Source organism: Indicator indicator, chromosome 1, assembly GCF_027791375.1.
Source record: "Indicator indicator isolate 239-I01 chromosome 1, UM_Iind_1.1, whole genome shotgun sequence".
NCBI classification, from domain to species: Eukaryota; Metazoa; Chordata; class Aves; order Piciformes; family Indicatoridae; genus Indicator; species Indicator indicator.
Genome location: NC_072010.1, coordinates 115,985,655 through 116,004,281, shown reverse-complemented (window position 1 = coordinate 116,004,281; position 18,627 = coordinate 115,985,655). Strand labels below are relative to the sequence as shown.

Here is an 18,627-nt window from a genome sequence, read left to right as displayed (position 1 = left end):
AAATAAACAGCACTGCAAATAAAATTATTTGTACCAAAATATTGATTTTCTTACAAACATCCATGCCAGCACAGCAGTGGTATTTTCAGGGTATTCTGTCTATATAGAGCTAATCATGATATAACTACAAAATCTCCATGTGTACTCTTAGCTCTTATTATACAAACCAGAGAGGAAAACAAAGGTCTTCAGACCCTTCAGGAGAATGCAAAAGAGGTACATATGAGCTATCAAGCATCCACATGCCAGTGATGGTGCTTCTCATCTTCTCCATGATAGACTTCAGTGCACATAACTGCTCTACTGGCTGTGCCTCATCTCCTGTGCAATGAGATAGACTATCCCTAGCAAAAGCAACTGAGTCTGTAACAACAGACACAGTCTCCCCATATGATGGAAATCTATTTGTTTCTCCTTAGAGCCTCAAAGCTAAGACAGGAGACACAACCTGGCCAATAACAAAGAATGAGATTCTAAAGAGACAAATATTTTTTTTACAAAAGCAGAAGTTACCAATAGCCAGAAATGAATTAAATATACCCAGTGACCAGTTCTGCTAAAGATAAACCTTTTTGTGAAGTTTCATTAATATTTCCATATTTCAATCCACATTTGAAAATAGATTTTACTGTTAATTTACTGGGACCTCCAAAGAAGCCAAAATACTGATATTTTTTTTTCCCCAGTCTATAAAATGAAAAGTATATTGCTTTTTTCTCCTTTCCTATTTTTAAATGCTTTTCAAAGTTGTCTTATTTCCTGAGTGTTTCACACTGTGCTACTTAGCCTTTATGAAATCTTCTCTTTCCTCCCTAGATTATACCTGTCAAGTTTGGTCTGCTATTGATGGAATGCTGGAACACGGATGCACACATTTGTTTCGTGTCTCAGGATGCACCCTTAAGGAGTTGGGAAAGTTGTAAAGGAAAACAAATAAAAACTTGGCTTTAGTTAATGAAGACTTCCATATATATGAGGTCAAGATCTTTTTCTACAAGTCTGAAATCGGTTTTAGTATTCTATAGCCATGCATTTGACTGGTGACCAGGGCACATGAATAGAATGAAGCCTGGAAGTCTGCCAGATGAGCTTTTGATAGTTTTTCCTTCAGTTATATACATATTTTGATCTATAAGCACTGTGCTGTCTTCCAAGTGAGTGCAATGGATTTGAAAGCGAAAATAAGTTCCTCATTAACAAGGCACTGAAACTTATGAAAAGGCCATATATATACAATGTGGTCATCCATTTGCAAAGCCTTCAGCCTTTTATTTCAATACATTTGGTGGACCTAAGTTTTAAAACATTTTCAAGATGCTAAAGCTTCTTGCCTTTTTCAGGCACCTTTCACGATGCTACCACAGGCTGCAAAACAAAGCTTTGCTTTTTAATGTCCTTCAGAGTACAAGAGGACCACACATCAGGAGTTACAAGAGGTGTTTTCAAGTAGCAATGGATGAAAGCACTCCAAAAGCCAGTATAACAGATACTGCCCTTAGATGCTAGAGAACAAATTGAAGTAGATTAAATATAAGAGAAACAATATTAATTTCTAGGATTTGTTTTTAGGCAGAAAGTCCAAGCTGTTTGCTCTGTTTTAGAAAATAAAAGCAGTCAAATGCTTTCTGTTTCCTATAACTTGCAGCTGGCTTCCTTCATTCAAAAATTGCTTCTAAAATTCCTCAGTATTTTCTAAGGCAAGCACTAGGACAGCATTGAATAAACTCTCCACTAGGCATTGAAGAAGAAACATCATAGCCAAAATGAACATGAATGCAAAACCATAACGATTATACAGTAAAACAGGATAAACAGTTTTGTTGCCATGTTGCGTAGGAGGAAACATAGTTTATGACTGCTTGGGGCTATATTCATTTTTAACTCACTGGTTTTATAGAACATCAAAGCCACATCATTAAAAACATCTCCAAAAAAATCAAAGTCACTCCCAATTTGTCAGAAGAGGAAGGAAAAAGGGCTACTGTTGTACGCTGAAAACCCCAGTAAGAGGACAGGTTTACTTTCCTGTTCAGTTCTCAGTGCTACACACAGCAGCTAGTTAATGCTATATGAAGAACTGTACTAAATTAATCCCCTAGGTGTACAAACTAAGGTCAAAAGTGAATTTCCAGCCTAGAGGACTTTTCAAGAAGACTGTTAAATTACTTCAGCAGCTTTTCTACTCATTCTTCTAACCCCTCCTGCACCCCCAAGCCTAATTTTTGCTTTTAATCTTACATTCTGTTCTTGTCTTGAAATAGCCTGACCTTTTCAGTTTTGCTTCCAATTAGCACTTCAGTGTTTGGGAACGTAGCCAGGTGTTGATTACAGAATTTCTGGGGGCAAAAGGGTTGTTTGCTTTTCAATGAACTACAGAAAACCGAGGATCAGGGACATGAAACTGCCAGAAAATTCTGACAAATGGGTCCTTGAGGTAATAACATTATTCTGCTTCTTCATCTCAGTACAGGGCCAACAAGGTGCAGCAGGCTATATCCCAGTAAAGCAGTGTGGCTGCAGATTTTCAGAGGTATCTTTTTCTACATTGAAGAATGAAAGAGCACCCAAGAGTAAAATTAAGAGAATAAAAACAGTGGGAAATTTTTGTAAAGTGAACAGCCGAGTCGGTGTAGCCTTGACTCAGGACCAAAACAAAAAATTAATTTCATTACCACACATGAAATATTATTAGGATGTTCTGTACTTATTGACAAGAGGAACAGCAGGGAAGTCTGTGCATATCCTAAGCTTTTCTGAAGTCTTGGTTTGCTACCAGGTCCATCCCTAACAAAAGGCATTACGTGTGTGGCAGAAGAACTTACTTGTTGTCACAATGCAGCACAAAAATGGCTGTCAGTCTGCCAGCTGTGTGCCAAGTAAGCCTTTATTCTCCACTACCATCTGCTCTCCATACGAGTTTTCCTCTGTGTGAGAGAGAAATTGAATCAAACTGAACTATGTCACAAGTGCCTTACTTTTCATAGCCTTCTTCCATAAAGAGTTCAGCTGCTTCAGCCTTAAAAATCTAAAAAAAAGTATTGAAAACCACATTTTAGAAATTCATAAAGTTTATAACTGTTCTGCAGATAAAAAGGTTACTGCATATATGTGCTCAAGGACTTTCCATGTTTTCCAAGGAAAGCTTCCTAGTCAACAGGAGGATCACGAGATACAGATGTTTCTATCTGCTGCTTTTCAGGACTGAGTACTTCTTGTATAGTTCCTCAAATTAGGACAATTAGGTTTAATTTCATCCAGGAACAGCATAAAGTTCTTACAAGCTGATCTTTAGTTAGTGTTGATCTTTGAAGATACTGAGAGTTTTAAACTACAGAAGAAAGCCTCAGCTGAGGTTCATTAGATTATAGGCAAATCCCAAAGCATACTTATTATATAACCATTACTGCCTGAGGGTTTGTAGTACTTTTTTTTTTTAGTTCCCTGCAAGTAGAATTTTGAGGAATGCTCATCATCCACATTTAACAAGTGCACCTCCTATAATCTAAAGAATTAGAGAAATCTGGATTAAAAAATACCCACAGGACAGAAGACTGAAATGTGGGGTGTACACTTCCCAGTCTCCTGCCCAGACATGTTAAATCAACTCCCTGATTCTAAGCACAGAGTTTTCCTTGCTTTTTTTTAGCATCAGGTATAAATTTGCTATTGAAAAAACCAAAACAAAACACCACACAACACAAAGATAACACATTTACTTTAAAAACAACCACTGGGCATTGAGGGAAACATCAGCTATTGCCCAAGGGATCAATACATGATGCCTATGTGCCACTTGAAAATAATTATGTGATGAGGTGATACCCTGAGCCAACTGAAATCGATGGGAATTTTGTAATTGCTTTTCTTTCACACTAGCAAAGTACACAATTTGTATGTCAGAAAGTAAATGAAGATACAAAATTTAAGTATGGGCAAGATTCAAGCAGCTGTGATCTGGGATGAGTGAGCACACTCTGTAGAATTCAAGATTTCAGAGTAATTAGGCTAAACTCTTCTTTACTGGATATTTGTTTGACAACCTCTCTCTAATGTCACACCTTGACTTGAAACTATAGCACTCAGTATCTCACGCATTTAAGAGTGAGCAACATTACTCTTAACCACAAGACAGTAAATATTTAATTAAAAAATTTAAAATTAAGTATTAAAAAGTTTAAAATTAAAAATTATTTAATTTTTTAAAATAAAAAAATATAAAAAAGTTTTAAAAAGCCAAACAAACAAAAAAATCCCACAACAACAACAACAACAAAATATTCTGTTCACTGAAAATTCAAGGAATACCTGGCCTCTAAGTAATGGAACTAGAAGTTTAACACCCCAGTATTTCTTGGAATCATATATTGAAAAGCACAAAGATGTGAACAGCTGGAAGGGAAAGCGTATTGCTGGAGAACCTTGCACAAATTTTGCCATTTCACTTGCTTTTTCCTATTATAAAAACTACTCTGTGATACAGCCAGATGGCAAGTCTCAAACCGGCTTCTGTTACCTATAGGTTGATTCACATCAGTTACAGCTAATCATCTGAAGGACATCTGCAGATGAAACTGACATATCCTAGAGGGAAGGTTGAATATAATAATGAAAATTGCATTTGAAGGTATCACAGTACATTAGAGGTTGGAAGGGACCCCCAGAGATGATCAAGTCCAACCCCAAGGTACATAAGTAAGCTCTCCTCATTGGTCTACTTGTGCCTCCTTTACAAGTTCCTCTTTTTTTTCCCCCCCCACATTTTTATAGACAGCGTAATGAATGTCCTTCCAAGTGTCCTTCAGAGCCCACATTTAAGGTAATTGCATCAGGTACAGAACATCTGAGCAGTATTTTGTCTGAACAATGAAGAAAACTATGAATGTTCTGTCTTAGCATAGGCTGGAATGGTTTGTGTTGGAAGGGACCCTAAAGATCATCTAGTTACATACCTCCTGCCATGGGCTGGGACACCTTCCACTAGATTAAGTTGTTCAAAGGCACATCCACTCTGGCCTGGAACATTTCCAAAGTGGGGGCACTCACAACTTCTCCAGGCAACCTGTTTCAGCATCACCACTTACACATGATTGTTAGGTATCACTGATCACATTTTCTGGGCAACTGACTGAAAGGAATAATATCTATTAACATGGAGTCTACTCCTGGTTGTGATCAAGCTTACATGATTCATAGAAGCAGCTTCTGAAGACCACCACTTTTCCCTGGCTGCTTTCTCCCTAGGACCTCAGCTCATTAGCATATGGCCTCTACTCTCACCTATGCAGCACCTAAAGACAATTTTCTGCAAACAATTTTCTGTCTGTCTTGCATTGCCAGGTCAGCATAACAGTGCCAAAGCGTGAGTGCCAGAATCCATCTTTCAATACTGGCTGTCAAAACCAAACAATCCCTGGCACTCTGACAATTCCTGTAATTATCTCCATAGGTCAAGCAGTGTTCTACTTGACTAGCTCTTGAATTTCCATAATTTTATTAAGGCTCTCCTTTAGCTATTTTAATAAATTAGAACTCCACAGGTAGGCTGAAATCAAATGATGGTATGCTAACTGCAGTGGCTAAAAGGTGGCACAGTGACCAGCACTAGTTCACTGTGACTTATAGTCACTGAAAGGCACATGAGTATGCACACTGCCATCCCAGAAACCACAGTAATATTTGTCAGAAACTAACAAGGCTGTGGATAATTACAGATTATTTCCCCTCTAGACCCTGTGGAAAAGTGCCTGGCTCTTTTGCTGTTGCAATGATCTGGACAATATACAATCTCTTTACAATTTCTCATCATCTTTCTATTAAGGACAAAACATTCCTATCCTTGAATCTTTGACAGTCATTTACACCACTGCAAATTAAGTCTCAAAAACTACTTTCAAATAGAGAAGACAAGCACTATAGTCAAGTTAGAGCTGTCCATTTAAGCTGCATCCTGTGGGAAAAAGCAGTTTTCTGGGTTGACTACTGATGCACTGGGTGCTGCATTTTCCAAGGGGGGAGGGCATGAAGGTTTAGGTTCTGTTCACTCAGGGTGAATACACAGCTCCTACAAGACAGCTCAAAGAGACATGCTGGTAGAAGGTCTTAGTCCTCCTGCTGATTCACTGAATAACCAGACACACACACACACACAGAAAAATTCAATGAGAACTGAAGAAGTGACCTTGAAGCTGGGGCTTCTTGAAGTAGTTAAAAGACAAGGTTGCAGTCCCTGCTCCTGGGTTATTTTGTCTGCAATGTGGTCACTGTCCATGTAAAACAAGTCTATATATTACACCCAATGGGCAGAGTGCCTTCAACACTAGATTGCTTGCAGATTTAGGGCACTTGCCTCAATTTAAGGTGTCCTTTGTTCACTTTTGTCCAGACAGAGCTTCTGGCTTGAGGTAAGTCCTCAGAACAAGCATTTCTGAGTGTACACAGAGCTTCAGCACACAGCACACTTTCAGGTTATGTAAAGAGACACCTGATGAAAACAGGCAGAGAATCACTGCCCGGAATATAAAAACCTACTTAGTGTTTTTCAATATGTTAATAGCAAAAAAAAAAAAAAAACCAAAAAAAAAACTTTCACTATGCCCCACTTTTTCCAATGCTGGGCTGTAATTTATAAAGCAACACAGTGAGAACCTGCTGATTTTGTATTCAGATTCAATACAATGTTCTGAACACATTATGCACACCATCACCACATGCACAAACAGTAGCTTGTTAAATACATAGGTTATTAACCTATTTTGAATTAAAACATTATTAAGCAGATATTTCTCTACAGACATTGTAATCACAATATTTTTTTTCTGAGGCAGGGATTAATGGAATCTTTGAAGTTAATTTTGAAAGCAGCTGCAAGAATGTGATTCCCAAATCCTGTTAATTACCATGCCAGCCATGAGAAGTAATCCTCCTTTTCTGCAGGAAATGAAGGATTTGATCCTGCAAGGCTTATTTACAGGGGTAACTCATACGGGAGCAAGTAGTTGTCTTCAATTCAGCACAATTACTCACATGAGTACAGTTGGAACCTGAGTGTGGTCTGTGGAATTTCTGTAAACTGTGTGTTAGGTTTTGTTTAGCAAAGGGCAAAGAGGATAAAATCAGCTACAGAAGCAAGCCTGCTCACACAACTTGCCAAAAAATTACCTCAGCTCTTTTTTTGGACATGGGTGACATAGTCCACATCCTAATTACACTGAAAATTGATAAAGAAGAAACATCAAGCTGAACCACAAGGAATATGTGAGTTACATAAAAATTGATTAAGCTAGATGGCATACAGGAAAAATGATTGAGGTTAGGGTTGCCTCTTTCTTTTCTCCTACTATTTCTTATCTATTGCTAGCATCAGACCTGGCACTACAGCTCCAGAAAGGACATCTTTGGCCAGGAAATATGCCTTCAGAACTCCTGCTTCCCAGTCTAGCCCAATCCAGCCACACCTTCCCATCTCCAAGGCCTGGTTTGTTTGAATACAGTTGTTTGCAAGGTCATACAGAAAATACGAGCACTGAAATTATTCAAGCTAAAAATAATCCTTCAGCAGAGCTGTGTTGAAAACAACCATTGAAATGATCCAGATGAAACGATCTGCTGATCGTTTCAGTAAAGTAGTTGATGTCTGATGCAGAAACAGTTTTACCAGGGCAACAGAACAAGCAAACTATACCATAGGGAGGAGACACAGCCATTTTGTTCTGGGAACTGAAAAGACAGAGCAAGTCAGTGCTTCCTGCCGTGAAACACAGAATGCTGTTATCTCCTTCCTGCCATGAAACACAGAATGCTGATATCTCCTTCCTGCCATGAAACACAGAATGCTGTATCTCCTTATGATGTTGCAGCCTTGGCTCTGCAACAGAGCAAATTGTGGTACAACCACGCAGCCTGAATTTATTATAAGCCTTGGCCACCTATGCAGACAATACAGACAATTAATTGCAACTGACTGTGGTGTCCAATTCAGAGCAAACAAGAACCTTGGGAATCCAGGAAAAGCATTAGGATTCAGATTTTGGGTATCCTTTAATATTAGCATTCCCAGATAGGGAGAGTGCCCTGTGACAGTTAAAGAGTCAAGGTCCATGCCTAGGCATAATTACTGATTATGAATGAGGCTTTTTGCTAAAAAAATATTTACTTTGTATTTCATTTTTCCAAAGCTTTCTGACGTGTAGGGTAATTTAATTTGCTGAGCTACAAATCCAGCTGTAATTGAGTTAGAGTCTGTCTTCAAGGGACAGCCCAAGTTATTAATAGCAAGTCTGCACTGACAAATTGCTTCATATCTGATCATATTGGCTATCATTATTAAAGCAGGCTGCTTCTTCCCAGACCACAAAATTTCTAGTGCTTTTTCTGTTGGCATTTGGGTTTATTTCCAGTTGTACCGTTAAAAATTTTGCTCTCACTTTATGCCGATTTCCCCACATATTTCAGAGGTAAACAGATGTTATTACAGCCTGTAAGCCTGCACTAGTAACTGGCAAGCCAGGTTTTTTCAAGGCATTAATTATGGCAGTTTCAAGTTGCTGTGCAAAGGGTGCCTTCACCCGAGGGTAAAGGCTTCTGAATTTCCAGGCAATAACAAGAGGAAGTGGCAAAGATGTTTATGCATCACTCACCCTACTGAAACCCTCGGGCAGCCAGCCTAGTCACAGAGAGCAACTCTGAGCAGCCCTACAACCATCTGCAGTTATGACAGTAACTTCTTTAGGGCTACTCCAGCAGCAGGGAAATCACTGGACCGAGTGTGTGTTGCAGCCTTGGCAACACACCCTGCCCAGGAGCTGCAGAGAGATGATGCAAACCTGTTATCTCTGCCTCTGTGCCATCAGGAGGTTCATGAAAGGGAACTCTGAACTGGCTGCTGAAGCTGCCTCGAAATGGGACCTCACTTGGCACAAGATTTGTCCCACATTGTTCAAATCTGTATCAGAAACAACCCACTGAGACTTTGGGTGAGCTGCCTTGTTCAATGTGTGGTGCACTTCAAGGCAAAGCTGCCTTGGCACTGTGAGTCAAAACTACAGAGAAGCTATTAGAAACACCCCTGCCATACTTAAAAGGAAAATGGACAGGGTGATGCACAAGGTCACCTTGGTTGCCCGGAATCAGGGACAGAAATCAACTAAGTTTACCTACAGCAAGCAGAAGAAAACCCAGCTCACTGGCAAAACCCCACATATTTCCACAAATCAGAAGCTCCCAGGACCCTGTAGCTGCTCAGAGAAATTGATGCTGCTACCAGTTTCATTGTTAATAGCAGCAGAGAGAAGAAGACAACTTTCACTGAGTAGTTGTGGGTAGTTCTCAGGATCCCCAGACCCAGGACAGACCCACCAGGTTACCCACCCTAAAAAGTTCCTGTAGTGCACTAGCTGTGGAATTGAGTCCAGGGAAAACATGGTCAGATTCAGCAAAACCTCCCCAACAGTTTCAAACATTTTGTCCACAGAACTGTGCTCTGCAATTCCAGTTCAATGAAAACCTGCAACTTTCTCTACTCCAAGTAGTCAGACATTTCTTGTCTGCAGTCTCCCATTATGAACCAGGCTCCATTCTGCACTTTGCCTTGCATATGAAGTGAAAGAAAAGTTACCCAACTAGACATTTTTACCTTATTCACTCATGAACATGGGAAATCATCACACAATGCCATTAAAAAGGACTCTAATGTGCCCCTGGAGAAAACACACATGCCATTTGTTGTGTTGCTATTCTGACATCCTGTAACCAGACAGAAAATAGGTTCCTTAGATGTTTCATGCAGAAAGCAGGTAACATTCACAGGGATCCAGATGTGTGCTGACTGACACACACAGCTATTAAAGGCTTACATGGCATGACCTCAAGACATATTACTAGAATTCAGATAATTTGCACCTTCATTTTTTTTGCAGTTTACATTAATGCTAGATTCATAGGTTCATAGAATGGTTTGGGTTGGAAGGGACCTTGAAGATCATCTAGTTCAAATCCCTCCCTGCCATGGGCGGGACACCTTTCACTAGACCAAGGTGCTGAAGGCCTCATCCAACCTGTCCTCAAATAGCTGCAGGGAAGGGGCATCCACTACCTCCCTTAGCAACCTGTTTCAGTGTCTCACTACCCTTACTGTAAATAATTTCTTTCTAATATCTAGTCTAAATCTCCCTTCCTCAAGTTTCAAACCATTCCCTTTCATCTATATCACTACAAGCCCTTGTAAAAAGTTCCTTCCCAGATTTCTTGCAAGCCCCTTTCAGGTACTGAAAGGCCAATACAAGGTCTCCCCAGAGCCTTCTCTTCTCCAGATCCTTTGCTACCAATGTTTCTGCATCTACAGATCCATCCCCTAAGTCTGGTTCCATGATGGAAATTCATCAAATTTTTAATGTGAGCACATTCAAAGCAGTGCTCAGAACAAAAGCCCTGTGAAATGGACAGGATCTCCTGCAAGCTGACTTCATTCACCTTGGCTTCAGTGTTAGTGTTGTCCAGCAGTGCCTGCAAAATGTGCAGAAGCAAAGAAGTGATAGCTAGCCAAATCTGACTGGCAAATTAAAATTGGCATGAAGTTGGCCTGCCTTAGGCATTTAGCTGCCCTGCTTAAGCTGAGGCACATGTGTGCTGGCACATGCGTTTTAAAGTGTGCCAAGCCAACAATATGTTTGCTCTCTTTTTCTGGTGCTGAGTGTGTGTCAGATCTGAGGGGAGTAGCAATATGTATGAAACAGCTATTTTTCCCCCCATGTCATCTGCAGAAAGCTGCCTGTCTAGCCACCTCCTCGTGCCTACTATGGTCTTCTCCTCCTTTCCCAGGAGGTTAACTCTTTAAATTTTTAGCAGTCCTATCTTCTGTCTCCCTTTACCTCACATTTCCTTAACACATGTTTGGAAATCAAGGAAACAGATTTCAATGTCATTCAAATTTTGTTCCAGAACCCCACATGCTATCTCTTAAGTTCAAATAAAAGGCATTTCTCAGAGTATTTAGACTTAATGTTAAAATTGTGTGCTTAACACAGTCAACATCTAGAGTATCAGCATTTTAAAACAAAAATTACTTAATCTTGGGGATTTGAAAGGATGTTTTCTACGTGAAAAATGGTGACAGAAAGAATCTCTTTGCTTGAAACCTTCAAGTTAGAGAATGAAAATCCCTAGAATTCAAGTTAAAGATTTGATTGTCATGAAGATTATCTGTTTCTGCACCTGATTCATCTCAGGCAGGTTTCTCACCTTCACCAGATTATGTTGCATCTGTCTGATGAAGTCTTGCACTCACCTTGTTTGGTCCCTTTTAAAGAGAATTCTGCCCTGGACATCCAAAGGCCAACTCTCTCACCCCCTTGTCAAAAGGGGCACTCTTTCATCTGATCAACCCAACCTCACCCCACTGCCTGTTGAGGCCTTAGCTGAAACACACACAGCTTCTTAGTAGAGATGGCAAAGTACAGTAGATATACACAGAGTGGCACCCATCAGTGATGGATCAGTTGATTAAGTCTGCATCAGAAACACAAATTCAGTAAACACTTTCTGGGGGAAGATACTATGACATTTATAAAAATATTCTCGAAAATCACTGGTCTCCTTTCTTCATACATTGAGTGTCACTAGGAAAATTTCTAATATCACTAAAATCCTCCTGAAAACAGAGCTGTCCTCAGATCTGTTAATTTTTGCCTCATCTGCTTAGTTATACATTTGCACCAGTTTAGGAGTTATCACGATCTTCTTAGCCTTTTACTTGAAATGTATCTTCTCCTGCAGTCAGAATGCTGTCAACTACCAATGTCTGGTAAGTCCTCTAGTCTTAAATTCATGAAGAGCAAAGCTCCACCAAGGCACATTGACGACTAGGCACCTGGACCAGTGGCATCTGCTGGGCAGCAAGACTTATTTTGCAGGTAACAAAGGATACTGAGATGCAGATCAACCATGGTTATTGACTGCTCTGCTCAGTGATTTTGAAGCTGTGCAGATCCACAATTTCCTTGGAAGCCTTTCTCCACTCCCTACAAAAAACAAGGCATTTTCTGTGACAAACTGCTTCTCCTGTGCAGTCCTACTAATTCCCAGTGGAGATGTGACTTGACAGGACTGTTCCAGCTCTCTCACTGATTCACTCCAGAAGAGCCTGCTAACTCTTGTCTAGCTTAACAAGCTTTAGCATAACATGCAATTGTCCTGTTGCCCAGGATAGCCCTCATCAGTGCTAGCTTTGGCATTTCTGAACTGTGCTCCATCATTACCAGAAAGGGTGCACCTAAGATGCCTATAAATACATCTACACCAGTGTGTACAGCTAGACAGGATCCCTACAGGCCTCCCCTCTTCTTCACTTCTAGGACTGGTGGTGTGATCCAGCACACTCCATCTCCTCTGCACAAATGCACAGCAGTGCATGCCCCTTCCAAGTTTAAGTCATTATGAACTGTTGATTGAGGTTTCTTTGGTTGTAGCTTTCTGGTCCTGTTGGCACTATCTGGAAGCACAAGTAGAATCAAACTTGACAAAGAGCAGCAAATAAGGTTGATGACAGAATAGATCAGACCATTGTCAGGCATTTGGACACTAATAGTCTGTTAAATTGGTGCTGTAGGATATGGTGTAGCAGTGGCTCTGGCAGATAATGGTTGCATTTGCTGATCTTGAAGGTCTTTTACAACCATAGTGATTCTGTGTGAAATACACTAAATAAACACTTGCAGACATTTTACCATAGTTGCAGCTCTGTCTCTCCAAATGTTAAAAAAAAAATCTGAAGACCTCAGATTTTTATCAACTTCCTAGTAAGAATCTTTCCACGAAAGATTCCTGTCTCAGTCCAGAAATCTTTGAAGTCTCCAAAGTCAGAGAGAAAGGCACCACTTTTCATAGTTATTTTTTTGGGGGGTGTAGGTTGTTTTACCTTTTGTTTCTTACTTTCACCTCTAACAAAGAAGATCTCTCTATCATTATTTTGTACACTATCACAGTATTCAGTGTATCAGCTGCACCACTGGTCAAATTCATGTTTCATGCACTATATGCTAAGGTAATAACAGAATAACATCAAATGTCTATAAAATAATACTTTTTAAGAGGAAAAGCAGTTCATCCATACCTAATATTCAAGGCATGGAAGCAGGCAATTTTCATCTCTTCTCTAACTAAAGTTGCACTTCTTCCTCCAAATTCCACAGTAGTGCATAAATAAGGCTCTATTCACTTGATATGAACTCATCAGATGAAATAGCACCAGCCAAAGACCTGGGCTACATGACACTGGCCCAATTTTACTACAAGTAGAATAGTCTGATCTCAGAGAGAGAAGACATGGAGAGCAGGGATAAACTGTGACCTCAAAACCCAGGTCATTAATAATAGGTTTATTCTATCAAGATTGGCAGTTGTTTTCCTAAGAGAAAGGTAACCTGTGTAGTCTGTTTCTTCTACCTCTTTACATAAGAGAAAAGAAGACTCATTTTCTTAGAGGAAGAAAGGGGGAAAGGATTTGTGTTAGTTTTTGTTAGTCATGATTTGACCTAGTTTCTACTTATCTACTCTGTCTTTATTTAGAAACCCCCTGTCCAAACGACTGAAGTACCATCTTTCCTTAGAGGGAGACTCTATGTTATTCATCTTCATTAGAAGATCCTGTGCCTTACAGAGAAGAAAGTGTTGCCTACATCAGTGAATTTAAGGCTTTGTTGCAGCTGACAGGGTGAAGAAAGGCATAGCTTTCCTCTGATGACACAGCCACCTTCTCCAAGTCCTCTTCATCCAAGAAGTGGGTGTCTCATGATTTGCATGCCCAAGCCTAACCATGCTATTAAACGTTCTGCTGTAGCAAAGTTACAGAGAAAAAATAAAACATGTAAACACCAAGACACATTTTCCAAGTCAGCCCTAAAGAAGGCAAGACAGACAACAGCAAGTGGCAGCCTGGAAATCAAATATCTTATTTGAATCAATAAACACCAAGCAACCTTTGATGTAAAGGCACCCATTGTTCCTGTTGAAGTTAACTGCTACTATACACCACATTTCAGCAGCAGCATGTTCTAGTTAATGCAGAAACTGTTGGAAGATGACTGTTATAAGCTTACCAACACATAGGAATTTAGGGATACTGGACAAGAAACTAATATGCCTTTGCAACCTGCAGTTATATTCTATGATCAAGTCTTGCAGCCTGAAGTTCAGAGTTTTCCTGTTTTACAAATACAAGAGAATTTGGTTTAAGTTGCTGTTTTACAGGAAAACATGACACTACTACTGGGAAATGCACTACTAAAGCTAACTGTCCTTTACTAAAGCACTCTGTTGTTTAAATCCCTTGGCATTCTACACACTGCAAGAAAACCAGTGCTCTTGTTTCTAAACAGCACATCTGCCAGTTTCACCAAATTAAGATCAATTTCCAACCTCAGTTCTAAGTGCTGTTTTAAAAAATGCCTGATCCCACTGAAACCACACTGATGGAAGGAGTAGGCAAAGTGACAGATCTAAAACTTATTGTTCTTCCTCCTCTTCTGAGCTGCAATTTGCCACCCAGCTAATAAGTAGATGTGAGTTAAAATTAAAAACTGAGTTCATGTGCCTCATCTGTCCCACCCCCATCATGCAACAGCTGCAGAATTTCCTCCTCCACTATGCCATGTTCTTGCTCCAGCTTCATACCTATCATGGATGTAACATCAGTGAAGCCAGAAGTAAGTAGTTGGGGTTCATGGCAGTATCTGAAAAATACATCCAGAAGTGCCCCCCAAGACTGGCTGGCTCAGACACCCCCTTGAACTGCAGGAACCATGCAAGAGGACAGGAACAAATACAGCATATTTCCTCCCTACAAACAGCAGCTCTTTGATTTAGTGCTATTGGGATTATTGGCATACAATCTTCAGGGTTTAAGTATATCTAAGGGTTCTAAGATCCTATATACCATTTCAGCGAAATAGAGTCAGCTGAATTCAGGACAGCAAGCCATGAAAAACCAAACCAAACACCAAACCCCCCCCCCAAACAAACCACAAACCCCACTTATCCCATTTAACTACCCAAAGCAGCTACAGTTTCAGGCAAAAGCCTCCACATATGCCCAATGTTTCAAGCTTAGCCATGTCCCTCTCCTTCTCCAACAGCCTCCTGGTGACACTTGTCCAGAGTGACAGAGGCATGTTCCAGGTTCTACCTCAACCTGGAGATTAGGACCATGCCTAAATCACCAGGTCATGTGTTTCACCAGCTTTGAAAACAGCCATAGGGGAAACTTGCTTTGGTGATTAGCATGTTCCTTACAATCATCCCCTGATCCAAGGGCTGGTGAATCTCAGATTTCACAAGAAAAGTCTTTGACCTCAGTGTTAGATGTATCAGTGTGAGAGCTGAAATCCCTGTCCCACATCAACAATAACCAGCCTACCTCAGTCTGGAAGCAAATGAAAGCTGTATTTACAAGCAAATCGACAATCTATGATGAAATGTAATGAATATGTACAAATAGACACTATTCACAACATTTACAAATATGTACAATCAACAGAAAAGCACAACCAAGCCCCATTTGCTTCCCCCAAGGGGCCTCCCCCAAAACCAGAAGGAATCCCCCCAGACCCTCCTGGCAGAAGGCAGAGAGTCAAGAAGCAGAGAGGCTGTTAGACTTAGCTTGTCAAGGTCAGTGTGTTATCTTCAGCCAGAAAAGACGCAGCCAGACAGAAGCCCAGCAAGCAAGCTCAGAACTGCTCAAACTCCCCCACCTTGTTTTGAGTAGTAGTTCTTAAACATTTCTTTCTCTCCAATGGAAGTGTTTAGAATAATCATTATTTTGCTTTCTTACACCCAATAGTGATCTATTTACATTCTTTCGCTTTCTCTGCTTGAATTTTGTGAAGAAAACTTAAAAAGACAGTCTTAAAACCATCACAGTTAGGCCATGTCACCTCTCCAGTGAAGCCTCAGGCTTTGCTAAGTTGGCTGCCTGGGTATCTCCCACTGAAAGCGATCGGAGTGCCAACACAAAGGTTCAGTACTCGAGGCTGCAGAGGGCAGTTGTGTGGATGAGCATGACCCTGACACAGCAGCTCATCCCCCCATCAATGCTCTACACACCCTTGTCGCACGTCACAAGAACTCTTCATCATCCTTCTCAAGGTAGATACAGCGTATAAGTTGCTGCAGGATTCAAGGGCCCCGAGGCAACATAAGGGAAGAGTTTACTGTTGCTTAGGGACGAAACATGGCCTGGTGTTCTTTGTATCCAAAGCATGACCAAAACCTCCTACGTTTATGCAGAGATCAAGTCCCCCAGCCTCTTTATCAGACCTAAGCACTCTGCAGAGTCAAATCCCTCACAGTTTCTCCTATCTTAAGAATTACATGTGCCTGGTGGTTTGGCACCCATTTCAAAAGGATAGCTAGAATATTCTTGCTTGCTACGGTAGCTGTTCCTCAAATATATAAAAGCTGCTGGCTCAAATCCTGCTTTGGTTGGTGCACATCAGCACCCTGGCAATCATTTCATATTGTGTAAGGCTCTTCCACTGCAAGTTCTTTTCTTAAACCACAGGTGTCTCAGGTGTGTGGGCCAACTAGCTAGATTTCCTGAATGGCTCTCCCAAAGTCAGACACTTAAATAACACATGCTAGAGTTGAACTCCACCCCTGCACCAGCAATACTACCTTAATGCTTTAATATCACCAGGAAATAAGCCCATACAACAAGGCTGTCTCTGCTAATGCTATTTGAAGCTCTGACTCCTTACACATGTACTTCACCTCTCAACCACTGGAACAGCATCCAAGGCTGCAACACCATATTACTTCAGTACACTCCTTCCCAAGTCCACACTCAATTCCTGATGACAACCAGAATCATACAACACAAGATGACAGCGTGGCAGTGAAAAATATAAAAATGTTTGTGTGACAAAATGCTTCTTGTGAACCTTTGTGCCGAGAGCATACTGTCACCATGACCAGACATCATTTTCTACAGATCAGAGAGTGAAATGACTGATAAGATGACAGGATTCCCTGTGGTGAATCAAGTTTATGCCAGTTTGGAGTCCAGAGGCTTATTGGTAAAACTACTGGCTGTGAATAGAGACTTGGCATTGGACTATGAGTCCCTGGCCCAAGATTACTTCCCCCAGTTTATCAGACATGACCAGTGATGTTTAATGCAAGAAAGGCTGCATCTCATGAGTGCTCACACTAACAGTAGCTGATATTTTCCAGCATGGCTTTTCTGTCTAGGCTCATTAGATTACAGAAAACACCTACAGACTTAAAGAATCTCTGCTGGATTAAAAACTGGCCAGCCAGCCATGTCCAAAGGATTGTGATAAATGGAGTTAAATCCAGCTGGTGGTTGATCACAAGCAGTATCCCCCATGGTTCAGTCTTGAGGCTGTTCTGTTTAACATCTTTATCAATGATTAGAATGAGGGGACTGAGGGCACCATCAGCAAGTTTGCAGACAACATTAAATTGAGTGGGCATGTTGATCTGCTTGAGGGTAGGAAGGCACTGCAGAGAGATCTGGACAGGTTAAATCAATGGGCTGAGGTCAACAAAATGAGGTTTAACAAGACCAAGTGCCAGGTTCTGCACTTTGGTCACCGCAACCTCCAGCAGCACTACAGGCTTGGGGAAGAGAGGCTGGAAAGTGGCCAGTGGAAAAGGATCTGCAGGTGCTGGTGGACGGCCAGCTGAACATCAGGCAGCAGCATGCCCAGGAAAGCCAACAGCATCCTGCCCTGTATCAAGAACAGTGTCCAGCAGGAGTAGCGAAGTGATAGTGCCCCTTTACTCAGCCCTGGTGAGGTCAAAGCTTGAGTATTGTGTTCAGTTCTGGGTGCCACAGCATAGGAAAGACATTGAGGTCCAGGAGCACATCCAGAGAAGAGAATGGGGCTGGTGAAGGGTATGCAGGGCATGTTATACAAGGAATGGCTGAGGGAGCTGGGGTTGTTTAGTCTGGAGAAAAGAAGGCTAAGGCGAGATCTTACTGCTCTCTACAGCTACTTGAACGCAGGTTGTAGTGAGGCTGGTGTGGTCTCTTCTCCCAAGTAACAAGCAATAAGACAAGAGGAAATCAATTTAAGCTATGCCAGGGGAGGTTTAGATTAGACATGAGGAAAAGCTTCTTTACTGAGAGTCTTTGGAACAGACTGCCCAGAGAGGTGGGAGTCACCATCCCTAGAGGTGTTCAAGACGTGTGTAGATGTGGCACTTCAGGACATGCTTTAGTAGCATGGTAGTTGAGTTATGGTTGCACTCAGTGGTCTTTTCCAGTCTTAGTGGTTCTAGGATTTGGCTCCTCAGTTATTCAACATAGGACAGATGCTCAAAGCTGTGTCAACACTTCCAACTGTATTTTAAGTGCATACATATATATATACATATACATGGTGACATTCCTGAGAAGTTCCCCATACAGCTAAGTGATCTGTGTGCCACTAAAACCAAGCAGCAGGAAGCAGTAACCGTGTTTCACAATACTACTAGGTGAACTCTTACACCCCAAGTTTCCTGTAACTAGTTACAGGGCCAGAATTCTGCCCAGCAGACAGAGCACCTTAAAACACAATTTCGGACAAATATTGCATAGGAAGAAGCATAGGGGTTTTCTGTAGAAAAGTT

At 41.0% G+C, this 18,627-nt stretch overlaps 1 protein-coding gene across 1 annotated transcript in view; it reads right to left on the bottom strand.

Annotated features, from left to right (window-relative positions):
- Positions 1-18,627, bottom strand: part of PCP4 (Purkinje cell protein 4) — a 56,978-nt gene that overhangs the window by 36,047 nt on the left and 2,304 nt on the right. The gene's annotated exons all lie outside the window — the stretch shown is intronic.